The 21,156-nt window shown below is 41.1% G+C and overlaps 3 long non-coding RNA genes across 4 annotated transcripts; all 3 read left to right on the forward strand.

Annotated features, from left to right (window-relative positions):
* The first annotated feature begins 377 nt into the window (after window positions 1-377).
* Window positions 378-2,670, forward strand: LOC133128710 (uncharacterized). Its single transcript, XR_009708782.1, has 3 exons — window positions 378-884; window positions 1,465-1,488; window positions 2,013-2,670. It is a non-coding gene; the product is annotated as an uncharacterized LOC133128710 (long non-coding RNA).
* Window positions 2,671-6,597: 3,927 nt separating this feature from the next.
* On the forward strand, window positions 6,598-20,358 carry LOC133128665 (uncharacterized). 2 transcript variants are annotated; one of them, XR_009708771.1, is made up of 6 exons: window positions 6,598-6,843; window positions 7,105-7,234; window positions 7,674-8,596; window positions 19,530-19,553; window positions 20,076-20,123; window positions 20,212-20,358. It is a non-coding gene; the product is annotated as an uncharacterized LOC133128665 (long non-coding RNA). The 2 variants fall into 2 exon arrangements; XR_009708770.1 differs by having other exon boundaries at window positions 7,105-8,596.
* Window positions 9,373-10,301, forward strand: LOC133128698 (uncharacterized). The gene is made up of 3 exons (XR_009708780.1): window positions 9,373-9,589; window positions 9,678-9,782; window positions 10,097-10,301. It is a non-coding gene; the product is annotated as an uncharacterized LOC133128698 (long non-coding RNA).
* Window positions 20,359-21,156: the final 798 nt, after the last annotated feature.

Here is a 21,156-nt window from a genome sequence, read left to right on the forward strand (position 1 = left end):
ACTAAAAAGGGCACATTTTATGCTCGAAACATGGGAAACAACATCTTTCATAAAATTGCTTAGAAAACATTTTTGAACAATAAATTGTGCATGCGTGTATGTGTATGTGTGTGTGTGTGTGTGTGTGTGTGAGTGTGTGCGTGAGTGTGTGTGTGGGCGTGTGTGTGTGCGTGCGTGTGTGTGTGAGTGTGTGTTTGTATGTGTATGTGTATGTGTGTGATTGTGCGTGTGCGTGTGCGTGTGCGTGTGCGAGTGCGTGTGCGTGTGCGTGTGCGTGTGCGTGTGCGTGTGTGTGTGCGTGTGTGTGTGTGTGTGCGTGTGCGTGTGCGTGTGTGTGTGTGCGTGTGTGTGTATATGTGTGTGTGTGTGTGTGTGTATGTGTGTGTTTATGTGTGTATATGTGTATGTGTGTGCATGTGCGTGTGTGTGTGCGTGTGTATGCGTGTGTGAGTGTGTATGTGTGTGTGTATGTGTGTGCGTGTGTGTGTGTAAGTGTGTGTATGCGTGTATGTGTGTGTGAGTGTGTGTGAGTGTGTGTGTATGTGTATGTGTGTGCGTGTGTGTGTATGTGTGTGTGTGTGTGTGTATGTGTGTGTGTGTATGTCTGTGCATGTGTGTGTGTGAGTGTGGGTATGCGTGTATGTGTGCGTGTGTGTGTGTGTTAACCTTGTTTTCCTGTATTTCAGCTACAGACCCTAAGACCTGTCTAAAGAAATGTGAATTTCTTGTAACTGAGTGTTTTCAAACTAGGGGTTTAGCAACCCCTGTTTGCACCTCCACTAAGCCAACAGAACACAGCAGTATTAATGGACGCTACATCACTCAGCCATGTGATGAACAATTAGACTGCAAAGGCATTGGCCAAAAGCCATGTCACTGCACAGGTACTCTAATACTAGTAATACTCTTCAATTGTGGATTAACAGTCCATATACTGTAAATCCTCAAATTGTGGCCGGGGCCTTTTATTTACTTAGGCTGCACAAAGCACAAGCCTTTATTTGGGGCAGGCTTGTATTTGAGGAAGGCCTTTATTTTTTATTATTAGGCTTCTGTTGCAGAATTTTATTCTTAGAAATAAAGTAAAAGGCTACACTCAAAGTGGGCCAACACTGTTCAACACTTCCTGTAACTGTTCAGAAATCAATTAGTGTAGGCTAATCAGGAACACTGTTTGGTAAGTCAGAGTATCAGTCTTAACAGACTTAATTTATTGCAAATATCCTCAAACACAATAAATCACATGCAAGTCCAGAATCCATAAAATAACAACTTGCCAACTTCATGAACAATAACAAATTTGCGTAGATAAAAGCAAGTTAAGGATCTTTTTTCCTAAAGTGCTTTTTATTGTGAGAAATTTTGATTACTTTATTTGAAATTTCTCAAATCAAAATTAATATGCAACCCTGAGTCCCCTTCGAAATGGCACTTATGTTTTTTTTTTTTTTTGCTTTTTCCTAGATGTTCCTGCAAAAGATCAAAACGGTAAGTGAAGACATTTATCATTTGGTAAATTCATACACATACCCACACAAAAGCATAATATAATACATAATTAATTTACTTTTATGCTAATTTAAATCTTTCAACTCGTCATTACTGTTTATGTATAAAACAATAAATTTACAGGGTCATCATCGTAATCCTGCTTTTGAAATGAAACCATTACAAAACAGGCACATTCCTTCAACAATATACAAACAAAACAAAACAAAAGTTTCGGTCACAATGTGGCACTGAAACATATACAACACCTGCAGTAGAAGGACCTGGTCTATGCAGGTCTGCAGGTGAAATGCCAAAGGTCTCCATCAAATTCTTACTGTAGCAGACATTTTCATCGAACCTGGGCTCAGTGCAGATGAAGCATTTGGCCATGAATCTTGATGCTTCACCAAATCAGAAGACTATTCTTTTCCATTTAAAGTGCCTTGTGCGTTTTGGTGAGAACTCCAGTCTCCTGTATGAAAATGCATACTCTAGATGTCATTGTTTTCCATTTTTCCCAGGTGAACCAACTGAAGTGAAAGCCGGCACCTCTAGAATCAAACCATCTGGTAAAAGGATTTTGTCAACATAGTATATGTTGCACTGTTGCATTTCATGACTAAATATTGTGATTTCAGGCCTGCTAGTGCTCCTGGTGCTGCTTTTTGCTCGTTTTGGATATATCTGGACACAGTGAGATGAGAGTATGCGAGTAGGCTGCACCGACTGTCTGATTGTCCTGTGCAGAAGACTGGGAAAAATAAACTTTAATGTTTAATGTTAAATGTTTTTTACATTTTTTCTGAAAATTGCAGGTGCAGGTGCCAAAATTATTGATATCTCTAACACTTATATTAAATAATAATCAAATAAAAATTGATTGAAAAATGAACTATATTGTGTAATTCCGTCACACAATCATCCATCCATCCATCCATCCATCCATTATCCTAACCCGCTTATCCTGAACAGAGTTGCAGGGGGGCTGGAGCCTATCCCACCATACATTGGGTGAAAGACAGGAATACACCCTGGACAGGTTGCCAGTCCATCACAGGGCACACACACCATTCACTCACACACTCATTCACTCATTCACTCATTCACTCACTCACTCACACACTCACTCACTCACTCACTCACACACTCACTCACTCACTCACACACTCACTCACTCACTCACACACTCACTCACTCACTCACACACACACTCACACACACACTCACTCACACACTCACTCACTCACTCACACACTCACTCACACACTCACACACTCACTCACTCACTCACTCACTCACACACTCACACACTCACACCTATGGGCAATTTAGACTCTCCAATCAGCCTAACCTGCATGTTTTTGGACTGTGGGAGGACACCGGAGTACCTGGAGGAAACCCACGCAGACACAGGGAGAACATGCGAACTCCGCACAGAGAGGCCCCTGCCAACAGGGATCCGAACCCAGGACCTCCTTGCTGTGAGGCGGCAGTGCTACCCACTGCACCACCCGTGCCGCCATGTTGGAGAACTTGCCACAGTTATTCTGCAGACTTTGGTTGGCTCCTTGCTTCTGATCTCAGACAGCCTTGATCAAGTTTTTAAGTAAAAAGTAGTCAATTGCTTACAGTAATATGTTACTTCATTAAATTAAATACATTAAATACAAAAATGTCTCTGTAAAATGTAATCTTTTGGAAACTGAATATTTGGCAATCTCAAATGTGTTCTTTTATACTAACACACACAAAAAAGAAACACCAAAATGGGAAACCATTCCCAAATGATTACTTCAGCTCTCTGAGGACCAACACTTTTCACTTGTGTGCTGCAAATTGTCGAACTTTTTCTGCAAATCTCTATAAACGAATGCCCTCATGAATCACTTGTTACATTTAATTATTGAACAAATTATCCACCCACAAGTAATATATTTGACACAAAAGCAACAGTTGAGTGTAGCGTAAAGTGTAAAGTAAAGTGTGTGGATGTGAGAATGAAACATGGGGTGTGAATCGTCGGTGTAATACCGGCAAACAGGTGAATGAACGACTGGTCCACCCGCCCGGCCTGGCACGGGAGGAGAAGAAAAAGGGAGCGTAAGACTCCCCATGAAGCCACAAGGCGACCTGTTATAAGCCTCCAGCCAGGTGCTTGCCATTGCAGGCGGTACCGCACCCTGCACGACTCCTGGAGATACACAGAAAAGGGAGAGAGGGATGGGCAGTATTGTATAGGGGGCAAGGCTGCCTCATTCACTCTGCCTATCACTGCAGTATTGTATAGGGGGCAAGGCTGCCTCATTCACTCTGCCCCTCATTGCAGTATTGTATAGGGGGCAAGGTTGCCTCATTCACTCTGCCTCTCACTGCAGTATTGTATAGGAGGCAAGGCTGCCTCATTCACTCTGCCTCTCACTGCAGTATTGTATAGGGAGCAAGGCTGCCTCATTCACTCTGCCTCTCACTGCAGCATTGGCAGCCCTCGTTCACCAATACAGGCGGGCATACCCGTGGTAATGTGGCCAATTGGTCATTTGTGTTCGGCATCTTGATTAGTGGTGCTTTCCATGTGAATACCATAAATTACATTCAGGAGAATTGTGCTAAAAGTCGAGAATTAAACAGTTTGCTTGGTACATGAGTGTATTGTAGGAATTGTGGTCCTTTGTGAAGTAAAACAAGTAGTCCAATATTCAGGTTAGCAACAATTTATTAAGATAGCAAAAATAGTCTTTAATTACAGTTTGAAGCATACCAGGCAAAAGCAAGGCAGTTCAATTACAAACTCATGTTAGAAAGGAATGAGCTTTTATGCCCCAAAACCTCCTGATGTAAAATACAGATACTTGACCCTGATTGGGTCATTCAGTATGATTGAGGTGTTAGGTGACCATCCAAGATCTCGCCTTGCGGGATCATGCGAAAGGTCAGGGATCAGCCCAGTACTACACAGGAGGAGCTTGTTAATGACCTGAAGGCAGTTGGGACCACAGTCACGAAGAGAACCATCAGTAACACACTACACCGTGAAGGATTAAAATCCTGCTGCGCACGCAAGGTTTCTCTGCTGAAGAAGGCACATGCACAGGCCCGTCGGAAGTTTGCCAAGGAACACCTGGATGATCCAGAGGAGGCTTGGGAGAAGGTGATGTGGTCAGATGAGACCAAAATAGAGCTATTTGGCATCGACTCGCCGTGTTTGGAGGAAGAGAAATGCTGAGTACAACCCCAAGAACACCGTGCCCACTGTGAAGCATGGAGGTGGAAACCTTAAGCTTTGGGCGTGTTTCTCAGCTAAGGGCTTGACTTCACCATATCGAGGGGAGGATGAATGGGGCCATGTACCAGGAAATTTTGGGCGATAACCTCCTTCCCTCAGGGACAGCACTGAAAATGGGTCGTGGATGGGTCTTCCAACATGACAATGACTCAAAACATACGGCCAAGGCAACAAAGGAGTGGCTCAAAAAGAAGCATATTCAGGTCCTGGAGTGGCCTAGCCAGTCTCCAGACCTAAATCCCATCGAAAATCTGTGGAGGGAGCTGATGCTTCGAGTTGCCAAGCGACAGCCTCAGAACCTTAAGGATTTGGAGAGGATCTGCAAAGAGGAGTGGACCAAAATCCCTCCCAAGATCTGTGCAAACCTGGTGAGAAACTACAACAAACGTCTGACCTCTGTGCTTGCCAACACAGGTTTCTCCACTAAGTATTCAGTCCTATTGTTCTATGGGTCACATACTTATTTCCTGTGAAAATATGATATTTTGTGATATTCTGTCTCTCAGTGTTAAAATGTACCTATGATTAAAATTCTACACCGTTCCATTCTTTGTAAGTGGGCAAACCTACAAAATCAGCAAGGGATCAAATAATTATTGCTCCCACTGTATATGACAGTGGAGCAGTGATGGCATTCTTAACTATCTGTTACATTTTTACAGGCAGTTTGCATACTAAACATGAATATGATCTGAACTGTCTTTGTCATGAAACATCCGATGCTTTATGCTTTATGCATACTTTCAGGAAAACTGAGGAATGAGGGAGATGTGAGAGGGAGGGAGTAAGGAAGGGGTGTCCAAGAGAATAGTCTGGGCCCAACAGGCCGTGCTTCCTGAAACCTTCCCGTGCCGTAAAGGATGTTGCCCCCTGTCGTAATGAGTTTTACAGCTGGAGGCCTGATTAGAAAATGAGACGAGAAGCTTCTCAAGAAAATAGATGCCTTCCTTGATTACCCTTCCCACTTCCTATGAGAGTGCAGAGTAAAGATTCTAATCCTGGATTTGGAACCAGGTGCGGTTGTAAAGTTTTATGGTACCGTCCCAAGAAGAAGGCAAGAAGGCCTTACACAGACAATGAAACCCCCTTGATCATTCAGTATGGGCTTTCTAACCCCCCTTGATCATTCAGTACGATTGAGGTGTTAGGTGACCATCCAAGAACAATGAAGCAGGAAATGTATTCTTCCCTACAGTATGATTTTGCATGTCGTGTTATCATCTGATAAAACAAACAAACTAAGCTCAGCCAAACAAGGCATGTAATGGGTGGTTTGGTTTGAGGAAGAGTGTACTGGGTGCAGCAATATTTCTGGTTTCACTGGTCTCACTTGCATTTTGAAGATTGAAGTGAAGCAGTCACATTCTCTTCATTTGTCATACTGCTTGGCTATTGTACATTTAATTTATTTTCCCCTTCATACAGTATGCCCACTATCTTCATTGAAGGGATTGGGACACAGAAGATAGTTCGGAAAAGGAGGACTTTTCATGGGAGACTGCAGCACCCAGAGCCACCTGCTTCAAATCTGGAGCTGTTTTCATCAAACATTTTTGGAGATACCGACCATTAGGAGAGAATTGCCTCTTTTAAACCCATGGTTATTTTCCTCAAAATTTCAAGGTTTCTTTGTTGGTAACCAAGGGTACATTTGTTTGACAGATGGGAGATTCAGCATTCCTGGGTTTTAAATACAATGGACTTCAGAAGAACACAATACAGCAAAACAACACCAAAGGCATCACGTAAAGGCATATGATTGGTGAAAGTAATGTAAAGGAATGAAACACATTTTGGGAGACATCTGCCAGAGGTGAGTGCCACCTGATTCAAGTCTGGAGCCATTTTCACTCAAAACCCAGCAGATATGTTCTTGTACAACATGGATCTAACCTGCACAGGTCGAGAGAAAGTTCCAGCAAAACTCAAACAACAGAATATGAAAACATAATTTATTTTTTAAATAAACAAAAATGGACAGACAGAAAATGCCAACACCACTGCAATGGAGTTGACTGCCAGAAGAGAGGAGCAAAGAAAAAATTACGATCAAATGAATTCCGGAAATTGTAAGTATGCTATATTAAGCTACCATACCTTGCACTGTTTTAAACAAAGAACAAAGATTCACCAGAAGGTTTTATTCCATTACGTACATGTACACGCATGACTTACATTTACATTTTACATTTTAGTCATTTACATTTAAGTGCATATCTTCTTCCACAAGTTAAAGCAACACATCCATAACTAGTAAAATACACATGCTGTGCTAAACATACAGTCATCATAAGTGCAATTCAATTCCAATTTTTCTTTTTTTGGGTTAGACAAGAGGGATACCGGAAAGGGAGGGTCAATCAGGAGGAAGGACTACGGTACAGTTTGAACTTATACGCACACGTGCAGCCCGAAGGACACGCGGTCAGACTTTTCAGCTCGAGTAGGAAACAACTAAAGGTCAGTATAACATTTTACTCCGCATTGCTTCACTTTTATAGGAGACAAAGCAACTGCATAGCATCCTATGACAGTGATTTTTGGCATTCTGGAAAGCTAATGTATACAGTATACGTAATGTTCTGAGGAGGGCAAAATCATCCATTGTTCCGTCGCCATTTTCAAACTCAGAGAAGAAACGCCAATACGCTAGTTCTGAGTTCAATCTGTGTGGTATGAACACATGGAAAAACTACCTTCCATAGATGCAGTTCTTGAGACGCGATGACATTTATTTTTACTTTTAAGTGTAATGTGATTGGGAGCAAACACATTTACAGAACAGATACATGTAACATAAAAAAATGAAAAGATGGATTCCATCACAAATAACCTTGCTCATAGAAAGCTTTGTGCTTTCACTCAACTAATTATGTACAAATTATCTATTTTTTAACAGGAAGATGTGGCTCGTATTGTTTCTCGTGCTTTGTGGAGGTATTGCTGATTCAGATTTGTAAGATTTAGAGTGACTGGATGTTAACCAAGTTAACCTTTTCTAAACTCTTCATACAACTCTCTACACTGGCATGCACAGTACACCAAAACTACCAAAAGACTGCAAACAAGTCTGAAAATAAAATCTGTCTACCCACTTGTTTGGTGGTTGAGCCTGAGTGAGAAACTGATTAAAAAAATTTTTTTCACAGTTTGGTCCACATAGACTGCTGTTATGCTAACTGTGTGGAGAGTTGTAACTCAGTATCAAAACAATGCTTGTGTGCAATTATAACAAAAATGTAATACATAAATGAGACAGGTCACCTATGAATTACATTTGAATTACTGTAATTGATAAACTAGGTAGTATGCTTATGAGACATTACCTTTGATTATGAGAAACCAGGGGAACCTTAAGCCTATGCAAATTCAGTTTTATTTAATTTATGCTATATCTTCTGATGGAATTGCACAATACAATACAGCCCTTGATAAAAAGGACTAAAATGGCCACATTTTATGCTCGAAAAATGGGAAACAACATCTTTCATAAAATTGCTTAGAAAACATTTTTGAACAATACATTGTGTAGGTGTGTATGTGTGTGTATTTGTTTGTGTGTGTGTGTGTGTGTGTGTGTGTGTGTGTGTGTATGTATGTTAACCTTGTTTTCCTGTATTTCAGCTACAGACCCTAAGACCTGTCTAAAGAAATGTGAATGTGCTGTAGCTGAGTGTTTTCAAATTATGGGTCCAGCAACCCCTGTTTGCACCTCCACTAAGCCAACAGAACACTGCAGTATTAATGGAAGCTACATCACTCAGCCATGTGATGAACAATTATACTGCAAAGGCATTGGCCAACAGCCATGTCACTGCACAGGTACTCTAATACTAGTAATGCTCTTCAATTGTACTGGGTTAAGAGTCCATATCATTTAATTCATGTTGTCCTCCTATATTGGGAGAAGAAAATGTGCTGGCAATGAAAACATTGATCATATTGCTGATCAGCAACAGTATGGATTATGTGTTTTTTATGGGTTTTGGGATTGAATGAACATTTGTACTTTGTACATTTGAGGAAGAATGAAAGGACCTTTTTGGGGGGAAATTCCACACTTTCTGAGGTTAAGAAAATGTGTTGAATTTAATTCAAAGTGAAGAAGAAATTTTGTTTGAATCTCAGCCTTTGTTTGATATTTCTCTTGTAATAATCAAAATTAATATGCAACCCAGAGTCGCCTTCGAAATGGCACTCATTCTCAGTATGATTGTTTTTTTTTTTGGCTTTTTCCTATTTGTTCCTGCAAAAGATCAAAACGGTAAGTGAAGACATTTATCATTTGGCAAATTCATACACATACCCACACAAAAGCATCATATAATACACAACTAATTTACTTTTATGCTAATTTAAATGTTTCGTCATTACTGTTTCAGTATAAAACAATACATTTACAGGGTCATCATCATAATCCTGCTTTTTTTACAAAACAGGCACATTCCTTCAGCAATATACGAACAAAACAAAAGTTTAGTTCACAATGTGGTACTGAAACCTATAAAACTCCTGCAGTAGAACCACCTGGTCTATGCAGGCCTGCAGGTGAAATGCCAAAGGTCTCCATCAAATTCTTACTGTAGCAGACATTTTCATCGAACCTGGGCTCAGTTCAGATGAAGCATTTGGCCATGAATCTTGATGCTTCACCAAATCAGTAGACTATTCTTTTCCATTTAAAGTGCCTTGTGCGTTTTGGTGAGAACTCCAGTCTCCTGTATGAAAATGCATACTCTAGATGTCATTGTTTTCCATTTTTCCCAGGTGAACCAAGTGAAGTGAAAGCCGGCACCTCCAGGATCAAACCATCTGGTAAAAGGATTTTGTCAACATAGTATATGTTGCACTGTAGCAATAATTGCCTCTGCACACATTTCATGACTAAATATTGTGATTTCAGATCTGCTAGTGCTCCTGGTGCTGCTTTTTGCTTGTTTTGGATATATCTGGGCACCGTGAGATGTTGCCTCGGAGAGGATGCTGCACCATCCGAGGCTGTCTGATTGTAAGACTGGAACTAATGTCTTTAAACAGATTGGAAAAATAAACTTTAATGTTTAATGTTAAATGTTTTTCTCATTTTTTCTGAAAATTGCAGGTGCGGGTGCCAAAAGTATTGATAACTCTAACAATTATATTAAATAATAATAATAAAATAAAGTAAATATGTCAAGGCAATAAAATAATGAAGTAGTAAATATAAAGTAAAATGAACTATATTGTGTAATTCCGTCACACAATCATCCATCCATCCATCCATCCATCCATCCATCCATCCTCTCCAATCAGCCTAACCTGCATGTTTTTGGACTGTGGTAGGAAACCGGAGTACCAGGAGGAAACCCACGCAGGCACGGGGAGCACATGCAAACTCCACACAGAGAGGCCCTGGCTGACGGGGATCCGAACCCAGGACCTCCTTGCTGTGAGGCGGCAGTGCTACCCACTGCACCACCCGTGCCACCATGTTGGAGAACCTGCCACAGTTATTCTGCAGACTTTGGTTGGCTCCTTGCTTCTGATCTCAGACAGCCTTGATCAAGTTTTTAAGTAAAAAGTAGTCAATTGCTTACAGTAATATGTTACTTCTTTAAATTAAATACATTAAATACAAAAATGTCTCTGTAAAAATTTATCTTTTGGAAACTGAATATTTGGAAATCTCAAATGTGTTCTTTTATACTAACACACACAAAAAAAGAAACACCAAAATGGGAAACCATTCCCAAATGATTACTTCAGCTCTCTGAGGACCAACACATCTCTCAAAACCAGAAACACTTTTCACTTGTTTGTGTGCTGCAAATTGTCAAACTTTTTCTGCAAATCTCTACAAACGAATGCCCTCATGAATCACTTGTTACATTTAATTCTTGAACAAATGAACAAAACAAGTAATTTATTTGACACAAAAGCAACAGTTGAGTGTAGCGTATTCATAAGTAAAGTGTGTGGATGTGAGAATGAAACGTGGGGTGTGAATCGTCAGTGTAATGCCAGCAAACAGGTGAACGAACGACTGGTCAAGCGCCCGGCCTGGCACGGGAGGAGAAGAAAAAGGGAGCACAAGACTCCCCATGAAGCCACGGGGCGACCTGTTATAAGCCTCCAGCCAGGTGCTTGCTATTGTGCACCCTGCACGACCCCTGGAGATGCACAGAAAAGGGAGAGAGGGATGGGCAATGAGGCTGCCTCATTCACTCTGCCTCTCACTGCAGCATTGGCAGCCCTCGTTCACCAATACAGGCGGGCATACCCGTGGTAATGTGGCCAATTGGTCATTTGTGTTCGGCATCTTGATTAGTAGTGCTTTCCATGTGAATTCCATAAATTACATTAAGGAGAATTTTGCTAAAAGTAGAGAATTAAACAGTTTGTTTGGTACATGAGTGTATTGTAGGAATTGTGGTCCTTTGTGAAGTAAAACAAGTAGTCCAATATTCAGGTTAGCACCAATTTATTAAGATAGCAAAAATACTCTTTAATTACAGTTTGAAGCATACCGGGTAAAAGCAAGGCAGTTCAATTACAAACTCATGTTAGAAAAGAATGAGCTTTTATGCCCCAAAACCTCCTGATGTAATATACAGTTACTTGACCCTGATTGGGTCATGTACCTGTGAACCCCCCTTGATCATTCAGTATGGGCTTCCTAACCCCCCTTGATCATTCAGTATGATTGAGGTGTTAGGTGACCATCCGAGAACAATGAAGCAGGAAATGTATTCTTCCCTACATAATCCCCCCTTAAACCTTGACCTGTATGCAAACAAGAGAGAAAGATTTAATTCAGGAACAACACATCCTTATCAAAGTGACCACAGGCTCACCACATAGTGGACTTCAGGAGATATGTCTGACACCACTGGATACTGGGAACAACCACAATGGAGCTGTACCAAGGGAGGGGAGTCCCAGTAGCACTAGGTGACTCTACACATAGACTGCTGTGTTCGAGCTTTATTCATTCCAGCATTCCTTTCCCTGTACTCAGCATCCATTTTGTGTTGTTTTATTAAAACCTGAAGGCAACAAGTCAGAGCCGATGCATCCAGTAACGCCAGTGTAATGGTTTTGCCTTTAGGTAATTAATAAACATTGGAAATAAAGACTCTTACAGACCGATTACTGTTTTACTCACTGCTTTACTCCGCCGTCACGTTTTGTCTCGTGAGACTTGGATCACATTTCCTGGTACATATATTCATTGGGGCGGCACGGATGGTGCAGTGGGTAGCACTGCCGCCTCACAGCAAGGAGGTCCTGGGTTCGAATCCCCGTCGGCCGGGGCCTCTCTGTGCGGAGTTTGCATGTTCTCCCCGTGTCTGCGTGGGTTTCCTCCGGGTACTCCGGTTTCCTCCCACAGTCCAAAGACATGCAGGTTAGGCCGATTGGAGAGTCTAAATTGCCCGTAGGCATGAGTGTGTGAGTGAATGGTGCGTGTGCCCTGCGATGGACTGGCGACCTGTCCAGGGTGTATTCCTGCCTTTCGCCCAATGTATGCTGGGATAGGCTCCAGCCCCCCTGCGACCCTGATCGGGATAAGCAGGTTCAGATAATGGATGGATGGATGGATATATTCATTGGTAGAGAATGACTGGCATCTGGTGGACAAAATATGTTACAGCCAGTACTGATGCTGCCATGGCTCCCTTGAAAATCAGGTCCCAGTGTGTGTCTTGGTAGTTCCCCTATATTCCTGAGGGCCCATTAAGACAGTTGTGAATTCTCTGAATCAATCCCTTCTCATCAGCATTTTGCTGTGTAAACAGCTATGGCCATAACAAACATCAATGTGTGTGTTGTATAGTTACAGTGGGAGCAATAATTATTTGATCCCTTGCTGATTTTGTAGTTTGCCCACTTACAAAGAATGGAACTGTGTAGAAAAATGTCATAGGTACATTTTAACATTGAGAGACGGAATACCACACAATAATACACAATAAAAACATCATATAAATTTTCTACATTTATTATCGTATTTTTTCATGAAATAAGTATTTTATCCCCTACCAATCAGCAATAATTCTGGCTCCCACAGACCAGTTAATTTTCCATTAAGAAGCACTCCTAATCTCAACGCATTACCCAAAACACCTGTGTCAACTCGTTACATCGTTATGTAGCTGTATGAAAGACACCTGTCCACACAATCAATCAGATTCCAACGTTTCCACCATGGCCAAGACAAAGGAGCTGTCTAAGGACATGAGGGACAAAATTGTAGACCTGTACAAGGCTGGGATGGGCTACAAGAAAATAAGCAAGCAGCTTGGTAAGAAGTTAACAACTGTTGGAGCAATTATTAGAAAATGGAAGAAACACAAAGTCACCGCCAATCTCCCTCGGTCTGGGGCTCCACGCAAGATCTCGCCTCGTGGGATCATGAGAAAGGTCAGGGATCAGCCCAGTACTACACAGGAGGAGCTTGTTAATGACCTGAAGGCAGTTGGGACCACAGTCACAAAGAGAACCATCAGTAACACACTACACCGTGAAGGATTAAAATCCTGCTGCGCGCGCAAGGTTTCTCTGCTGAAGAAGGCACATGTACAGGCCCGTCAGAAGTTTGCCAAAGAACACCAGGATGATCCAGAGGAGGCTTGGGAGAAGGTGATGTGGTCAGCTGAGACCAAAATAGAGCTATTTGGCATCGACTCGCCGTGTTTGGAGGAAGAGAAATGCTGAGTACAACCCCAAGAACACCGTCCCCACTGTGAAGCATGGAGGTGGAAACCTTATGCTTTGGGTGTGTTTCTCAGCTAAGGGGACAGGATGACTTCACTGTATCGAGGGGAGGATGAATGGGGCCATGTACCAGGAAATTTTGGACGACATCCTCCTTCCCTCAGTGAGAGCACTGAAAATGAGTCGTGGATGGGTCTTCCAACATGACAATGACCCAAAACATTCGGCCAAGGCAACAAAGGAGTGGCTCAAAAAGAAGCATATTCAGGTCCTGGAGTGGCCTAGCCAGTCTCCAGACCTAAATCCCATCGAAAATCTGTGGAGGGAGCTGATGCTTCGAGTTGCCAAGCGACAGCCTCGGAACCTTAAGGATTTGGAGAGGATCTGCAAAGAGGAGTGGACCAAAATCCCTCCCAAGATCTGTGCAAACCTGGTGAGAAACTACAACAAACGTCTGACCTCTGTGCTTGCCAACACAGGTTTCTCCACCAAGTATTAAGTCCTATTGTTCTATGGATCACATACTTATTTCATGTGAAATTATGATAAAAAATGTATAAAAAAGTATGATGTTGTTATTGTGGATTATTTTGTGATATTCTGTCTCTCAATGTTAAAATGTAACTATGATTCTACAAAAATTCTACATAGTTCCATTCTTTGTAAGTGGGCAAACCTACAAAATCAGCAAAGGATCAAATAATTATTGCTCCCACTGTATAGGACAGTGGAGCAGTGATGGCATTCTTAACTATGTGTTACATTTTTACAGGCAGTTTGCATTCCCATTTGTATCTCTTACATGCACAAATACCTTATTTCATATTTTTGTCAGTACAATTGCCAGAAATAGTTTCATTATCGATTGACACCCAAACCCTTCTGCACCCTTATGGTTTGAAGTTTGTATTGTCAGTCATATCCTTTGTGTTATGTGCAGCAGCAGAATTTAGATAAAACTTCACTAAAACTTGTTTAAGCTGCTGCAGTATTAAATTCTTGTCCTCATAGGTCATGGCTGGAACTGTATGAGAGATTTATACTTATTATACTTATACTTTTTGCTGTGTTTTTCAGCCTTGGTCTCTGTCTAGCAGCACCCCCACCCCTCGACCAGCAGTCCCTTTTAAAATGCCCAATCTTACCACAGTTGTGGCAAGCATCTCGAGACTCCCTACGACCCTGAGCAGAAGGAAAGATTTCTGACTGTGATACAAATGTCCTTGTGTTCTTGTACCTTGGTCTCTGTCTAGCAGCAACCCCACCCCTCAACCAGTAATGGATTATCCGCTGGTCTGCGTCTGGGTGCTCCGTGCCGTACATAACAGGCGAGGGATTTACCATCAGAGGTCTACGGGTGCTATACGCTGTGATACATTAAGCGTAAATGATCATCATCCCTAAACCAACTCGAGAGGGTAACCAAGCATTCCCTGTGTAACATTGAGTGTCAGTAAGCGAAACCACACAGATGAAGTTTTAACAATTTATTTTACCAGGCAGGTTACATACGTAATTACACACTAGTTCCAAATAAAATATAAAAGCATTAGAAAGGAAACCAAATTACGGAGTCTTAAAAGTCATACCTGTTAATAAAAGCTACAGACACCCTGTACATGGAAGTGACGTGCACGCTGTGCACGGGAGTCTGATTGCATCCTCCCCGATTGGTTGGCTTGGTCTCCTTAAATCCAAAATCCAGGCCTTTGTTCTTGACCCTAGAAATGGGTCCGCAATCAACCAATCAGGCGTTTTATAACCATTTGTAATTTGGAGCCAGGCCTCCCCAGGAAACGAGATTTGATGAGGGGGGTTGAGGCACATGGCTTTCACTGGGGCAGAGCTCCACACAGTTGCTCCTTGGTTCCTGGTTAGTTATGATGTCCGAGGTTTGCTGTTGCAGAAATGAAACCACTGCACCAGTTGCACTGAAACAATCAGAATAATACTAAACATGAATATGTCATGAAACATCCGATGCTTTATGCTTTATGCATACTTTCAGGGAAACTAAGGAATGAGGGAGATGTGAGAGGGAGGGAGTAAGGAAGGGGTGTCCAAGAGAATAGTCTGGGCCCAACAGGCCGTGCTTCCTGAAACCTTCCCGTGCCGTAAAGGATGTTGCCCCCTGTCGTAACGAGTTTTACAGCTGGAGGCCTGATTAGAAATTGAGACAAGAGAAGCTTCTCAAGAAAATAGATGCCTTCCTTGATTACCCTTCCCGCTTCCTATGAGAGTGCAGAGTAAAGATTCGAATCCTCGATTTGGAACCAGGTGCGGTTGTAAAGTTTTATGGTACCGTCCCAAGAAGAAGGCAAGAAGGCCTTACACAGACAATGAAACCCCCTTGATCATTCAGTATGGGCTTTCTAACCCCCCTTGATCATTCAGTACGATTGAGGTGTTAGGTGACCATCCAAGAACAATGAAGCAGGAAATGTATTCTTCCCTACAGTATGATTTTGCATGTCGTGTTATCATCTGATAAAACAAACAAACTAAGCTCAGCCAAACAAGGCATGTAATGTGTGGTTTGGTTTGAGGAAGAGTGTACTGGGTGCAGCAATATTTCTGGTTTCACTGGTCTCACTTGCATTTTGAAGATTGAAGTGAAGCAGTCACATTCTCTTCATTTGTCACACTGCTTGGCTATTGTACATTTTATTTATTTTCCCCTTCATACAGTATGCCCACTATCTTCAGTGAAGGGATTGGGACACAGAAGATAGTTCGGAAAAGGAGGACTTTTCATGGGAGACTGCAGCACCCAGAGCCACCTGTTTCAAATCTGGAGCTGTTTTTATCAAACATTTTTGGAGATACCGACCATTAGGAGAGAATTGCCTCTTTTAAACCCATGGTTATTTTCCTCAAAATTTCAAGGTTTCTTTGTTGTTAACCAAGGGTACATTTGTTTGACAGATGGGAGATTCAGCATTCCTGGGTTTTAAATACAATGGACATCAGAAGAACACAATACAGCAAAACAACACCAAAGGCATCACGTAAAGGAATATGATTGGTGAAAGTAATGTAAAGGAATTAAACACATTTTGGGAGACATCTGCCAGAGGTGAGTGCCACCTGATTCAAGTCTGGACCCATTTTCACTCAAAACCCAGCAGATATGTTTTTGTACAACATGGATCTAGCCTGCACAGGTCGAGAGAAAGTTCCAGCAAAACTCAAACAACAGAATATGAAAACATAATTATTTTTTTAAATAAACAAAAATGGACAGACATAAAATGCCAACACCACTGCAATGGAGTTTACTGCCAGAAGAGAGGAGCAAAGATAAAATTACGATCAAATGAATTCCGGAAACTGTAAGTATGCTATATTAAGCTACCATACCTTGCACTGTTTTGAACAAAGAAGAAAGATTCACCAGAAGGTTTTATTACGTACATGTACACGCATGACTTACATTTACATTTTACATTTCAGTTATTTGACAGACGCTTTTAATCCAAAGCGATTTACAAGTGCATAGGTTCTTCCACAAGTTAAAGCAACACATCCATAACTAGTAATACACACGCTGTGCTCAACATACAGTCATCATAAGTGCAAATCAATTAAAATTATTATTAGTTTTTGGGTTAGACAGGGATAGGGATATCGGAAACGACAGGTACAGTTTGAATGCACATGCGCACATGCAGCCCGAAGGACACGCGGTGACACAATTCAGCTCGTGTAGGAAGCAACTACAGGCCAAAGGTAATTTCCACATTGCTTCACTTTTATAGGAGACAAAGCAACAGCATAGCATCCTATGTCAGTGATTTTTGTCATTCTGGAAAGCTAATGTATACAGGATACGTAATGTTCTGAAAATTGCTGAATCATCGGTCAATCAATCGGCCATTTTAAAGACAAGCGGGCAGGGACGCAGGTTTTCAGACCTAAAATGAGTGCAATCCGTGTGGTATGAACACATGGAAAAACTCCAAAGATCCAGTTCTTGAGACGCGATGAGATTTATTTTTACTTTTAAGTGTAATGTGATTGGGAGCAAACACATTTACCGAACAGATACATGTAACACAAAAATTTTTTAAGATGGATGCCATCACAAATGACCTTGCTCATAGAAAGCTTTGTGCTTTCGCTCAACTAATTATGTACAAATTCTCTCTTTTTTAACAGGAACATGCTGCTCTTAACTTATCTTATGTCATTCTTTCTCGTGCTTTCTGCAGGTATTGCTCATTTTTCAGATTTGTAAGATTCTGAGTGACTGGAATTATATTGAAACCATAAGAACATTTTGCCTGTTTCACAGATATTCACTGTAATTAGGCCTTTGATTCAGTATTTTTATTACAATTGCTGACAAACATTTATGCCAAGTTAACCTTTTCTAAACGCTTCATAGAACTCTTTACACTGACATGCACAGTACAACAAAAACTACCAAAAGACTGCAAACAAGTCTGAAAATAAAATCTGTCTCCAAATCGCCACTTATTTGGTGGTTGAGCCTGAGTGAGAAATAGATTCAAAAAAATAGTTTGGTCCACATAGACTGCTGCTATGCTAACTGTGTGGAGAGTTGTAACTCAGTATCTAAAAAATGCTTGTGTGCAATTATAACTAAAATGTACTACATTAATGAGACATGTCACCTGTGAATTACATATGAATTACTTTAATTGATAAACTAGGTAGTATGCTTATGAGAAATGACCTTTGATTATGATAAACCAGATGAACCTTAAGCCAATGCAAATGATTCAGTTTTATTTCATTTATGCTATATCTTCTGATGGAATTGTACAATACAATAAAGCCCTTGACAAAAAGGACTAAAAAGGGCACATTTTATGCTCAAAACATGGGAAACAACATCTTTCATAAAATTGCTTAGAAAACATTTTTGAACAATAAATTGTGCATGCGTGTATGTGTATGTGTGTGTGTGTGTGTGTGTGTGAGTGTGTGCGTGAGTGTGTGTGTGGGCGTGTGTGTGTGCGTGCGTGTGTGTGTGTGAGTGTGTGTTTGTATGTGTATGTGTATGTGTATGTGTGTGATTGTGCGTGTGCGTGTGCGTGTGCGTGTGCGTGTGTGCGTGTGCGTGCGTGTGTGCGTGTGTGTGTGTAAGTGTGTGTATGCGTGTATGTGTGTGTGAGTGTGTGTGAGTGTGTGTGTATGTGTAGGTGTGTGCGTGTGTGTGTATGTGTGTGTGTGTGTATGTCTGTGCATGTGTGTGTTTGAGTGTGGGTATGCGTGTATGTGTGCGTGTGTGTGTGTGTTAACCTTGTTTTCCTGTATTTCAGCTACAGACCCTAAGACCTGTCTAAAGAAATGTGAATTTCTTGTAACTGAGTGTTTTCAAACTAGGGGTTTAGCAACCCCTGTTTGCACCTCCACTAAGCCAACAGGACACTGCAGTATTAATGGACGCGACATCACTCAGCCATGTGATGAACAATTATACTGCAAAGGCATTGGCCAAAAGCCATGTCACTGCACAGGTACTCTAATACTAGTAATACTCTTCAATTGTGGATTAACAGTCCATATACCGTAAATCCTCAAATTGTGGCCGGGGCCTTTTATTTACTTAGGCTGCACAAAGCACAAGCCTTTATTTGGGGCAGGCTTGTATTCGAGGAAGGCCTTTATTTTTTATTAGGCTTCTGTTGCAGAATTTTATTCTTAGAAATAAAGTAAAAGGCTACACTTAAAGTGGGCCAACACTGTTCAACACTTCCTGTAACTGTTCAGAAATCAATTAGTGTAGGCTAATCAGGAACACTGTTTGGTAAGTCAGAGTGTCAGTCTTAACAGACTTAATTTATTGCAAATATCCTCAAACACAATAAATCACATGCAAGTCCAGAATCCATAAAATAACAACTTGCCAACTTCATGAACAATAACAAATTTGCGTAGATTAAAGCAAGTTAAGGATCTTTTTTCCTAAAGTGCTTTTTATTGTGAGAAATTTTGATTACTTTATTTGATATTTCTCAAATCAAAATTAATATGCAACCCTGAGTCCCCTTCGAAATGGCACTTATGTTTTTTTTTTTTTGCGTTTTCCTAGATGTTCCTGCAAAAGATCAAAACGGTAAGTGAAGACATTTATCATTTGGTAAATTCATACACATACCCACACAAAAGCATAATATAATACATAATTAATTTACTTTTATGCTAATTTAAATGTTTCAACTCATCATTACTGTTTATGTATAAAACAATAAATTCACAGGGTCATCATCGTAATCCTGCTTTTGAAATGAAACCATTACAAAACAGGCACATTCCTTCAACAATATACAAACAATACAAAACAAAAGTTTCGGTCACAATGTGGCACTGAAACATATAAAACACCTGCAGTAGAACCACCTGGTCTATGCAGGCCTGCAGGTGAAATGCCAAAGGTCTCCATCAAATTCTTACAGTAGCAGACATTTTCATAAAACCTGGTCTCAGTTCAGATGAAGCATTTGGCCATGAAGTTGATGCTTCACCAAATCAGTAGACTATTCTTTTCCATGTAAGTGCCTTGTGTGTTTTGGTGAGAACTCCAGTCTCCTGTATGAAAATGTATACTCTAGATGTCATTGTTTTCCATTTTTCCCAGGTGAACCAACTGAAGTGAAAGCCGGCACCTCCAGGATCAAACCATCTGGTAAAAGGATTTTGTCAACATAGTATATGTTGCACTGTAGCAATAATTGCCTCTGCACACATTTCATGACTAAATATTGTGATTTCAGGCCTGCTAGTGCTCCTGGTGCTGCTTTTTGCTCGTTTTGGATATATCTGGACACAGTGAGATGAGAGTATGCGAGTATGCTGCACCGACTGTCTGATTGTCCTGTGCAGAAGACTGGGAAAAATAAACTTTAATGTTTAATGTTAAATGTTTTTCTCATTTTTTCTAGAAAATTGCAGGTGCAGGTGCCAAAATTATTGATATCTCTAAAAAGTATATTAAATAATAATCAAATAAAAATTGATTGAAAAATTAACTGTATTGTGTAATTCCATCACACAATCATCCATCCATCCATCCATTATCCTAACCCGCTTATCCTGAACAGGGTTGCAGGGGGGCTGGAGCCTATCCCAGCATACATTGGGTGAAAGGCAGGAACACACCCTGGACAGGTTGCCAGTCCATCACAGGGCACACACACCATTCACTCACACACACACACTCACTCACTCACTCACTCACTCACTCACTCACTCACTCACTCAATCACTCATACCTATGGGCCATTTAGACTCTTCAATCAGCCTAACCTGCATGATTTTGGACTGTGGGAGGAAACCCACGCAGGCACAGGTAGAACATGCAAACTCCGCACAGAGAGGCCCCTGCCAACGGGGATCCGAACCCAGGACCTCCTTGCTGTGAGGCGCCAGTGCTACCCACTGCACCACCCGTGCCGCCATGTTGGAGAACTTGCCACAGTTATTCTGCAGACTTTGGTTGGCTCCTTGCTTCTGATCTCAGACAGCCTTGATCAAGTTTTTAAGTAAAAAGTAGTCAATTGCTTACAGTAATATGTTACTTCTTTAAATTAAATACATTAAATACAAAAATGTCTTTGTAAAATTACATTTTTTGGAAACTGAATATTTGGAAATCTCAAATGTGTTCTTTTATACTAACACACACAAAAAAGAAACACCAAAATGGGAAACCATTCCCA

This window comes from Conger conger, chromosome 1 (assembly GCF_963514075.1).
Source record: "Conger conger chromosome 1, fConCon1.1, whole genome shotgun sequence".
NCBI classification, from domain to species: domain Eukaryota; kingdom Metazoa; phylum Chordata; class Actinopteri; order Anguilliformes; family Congridae; genus Conger; species Conger conger.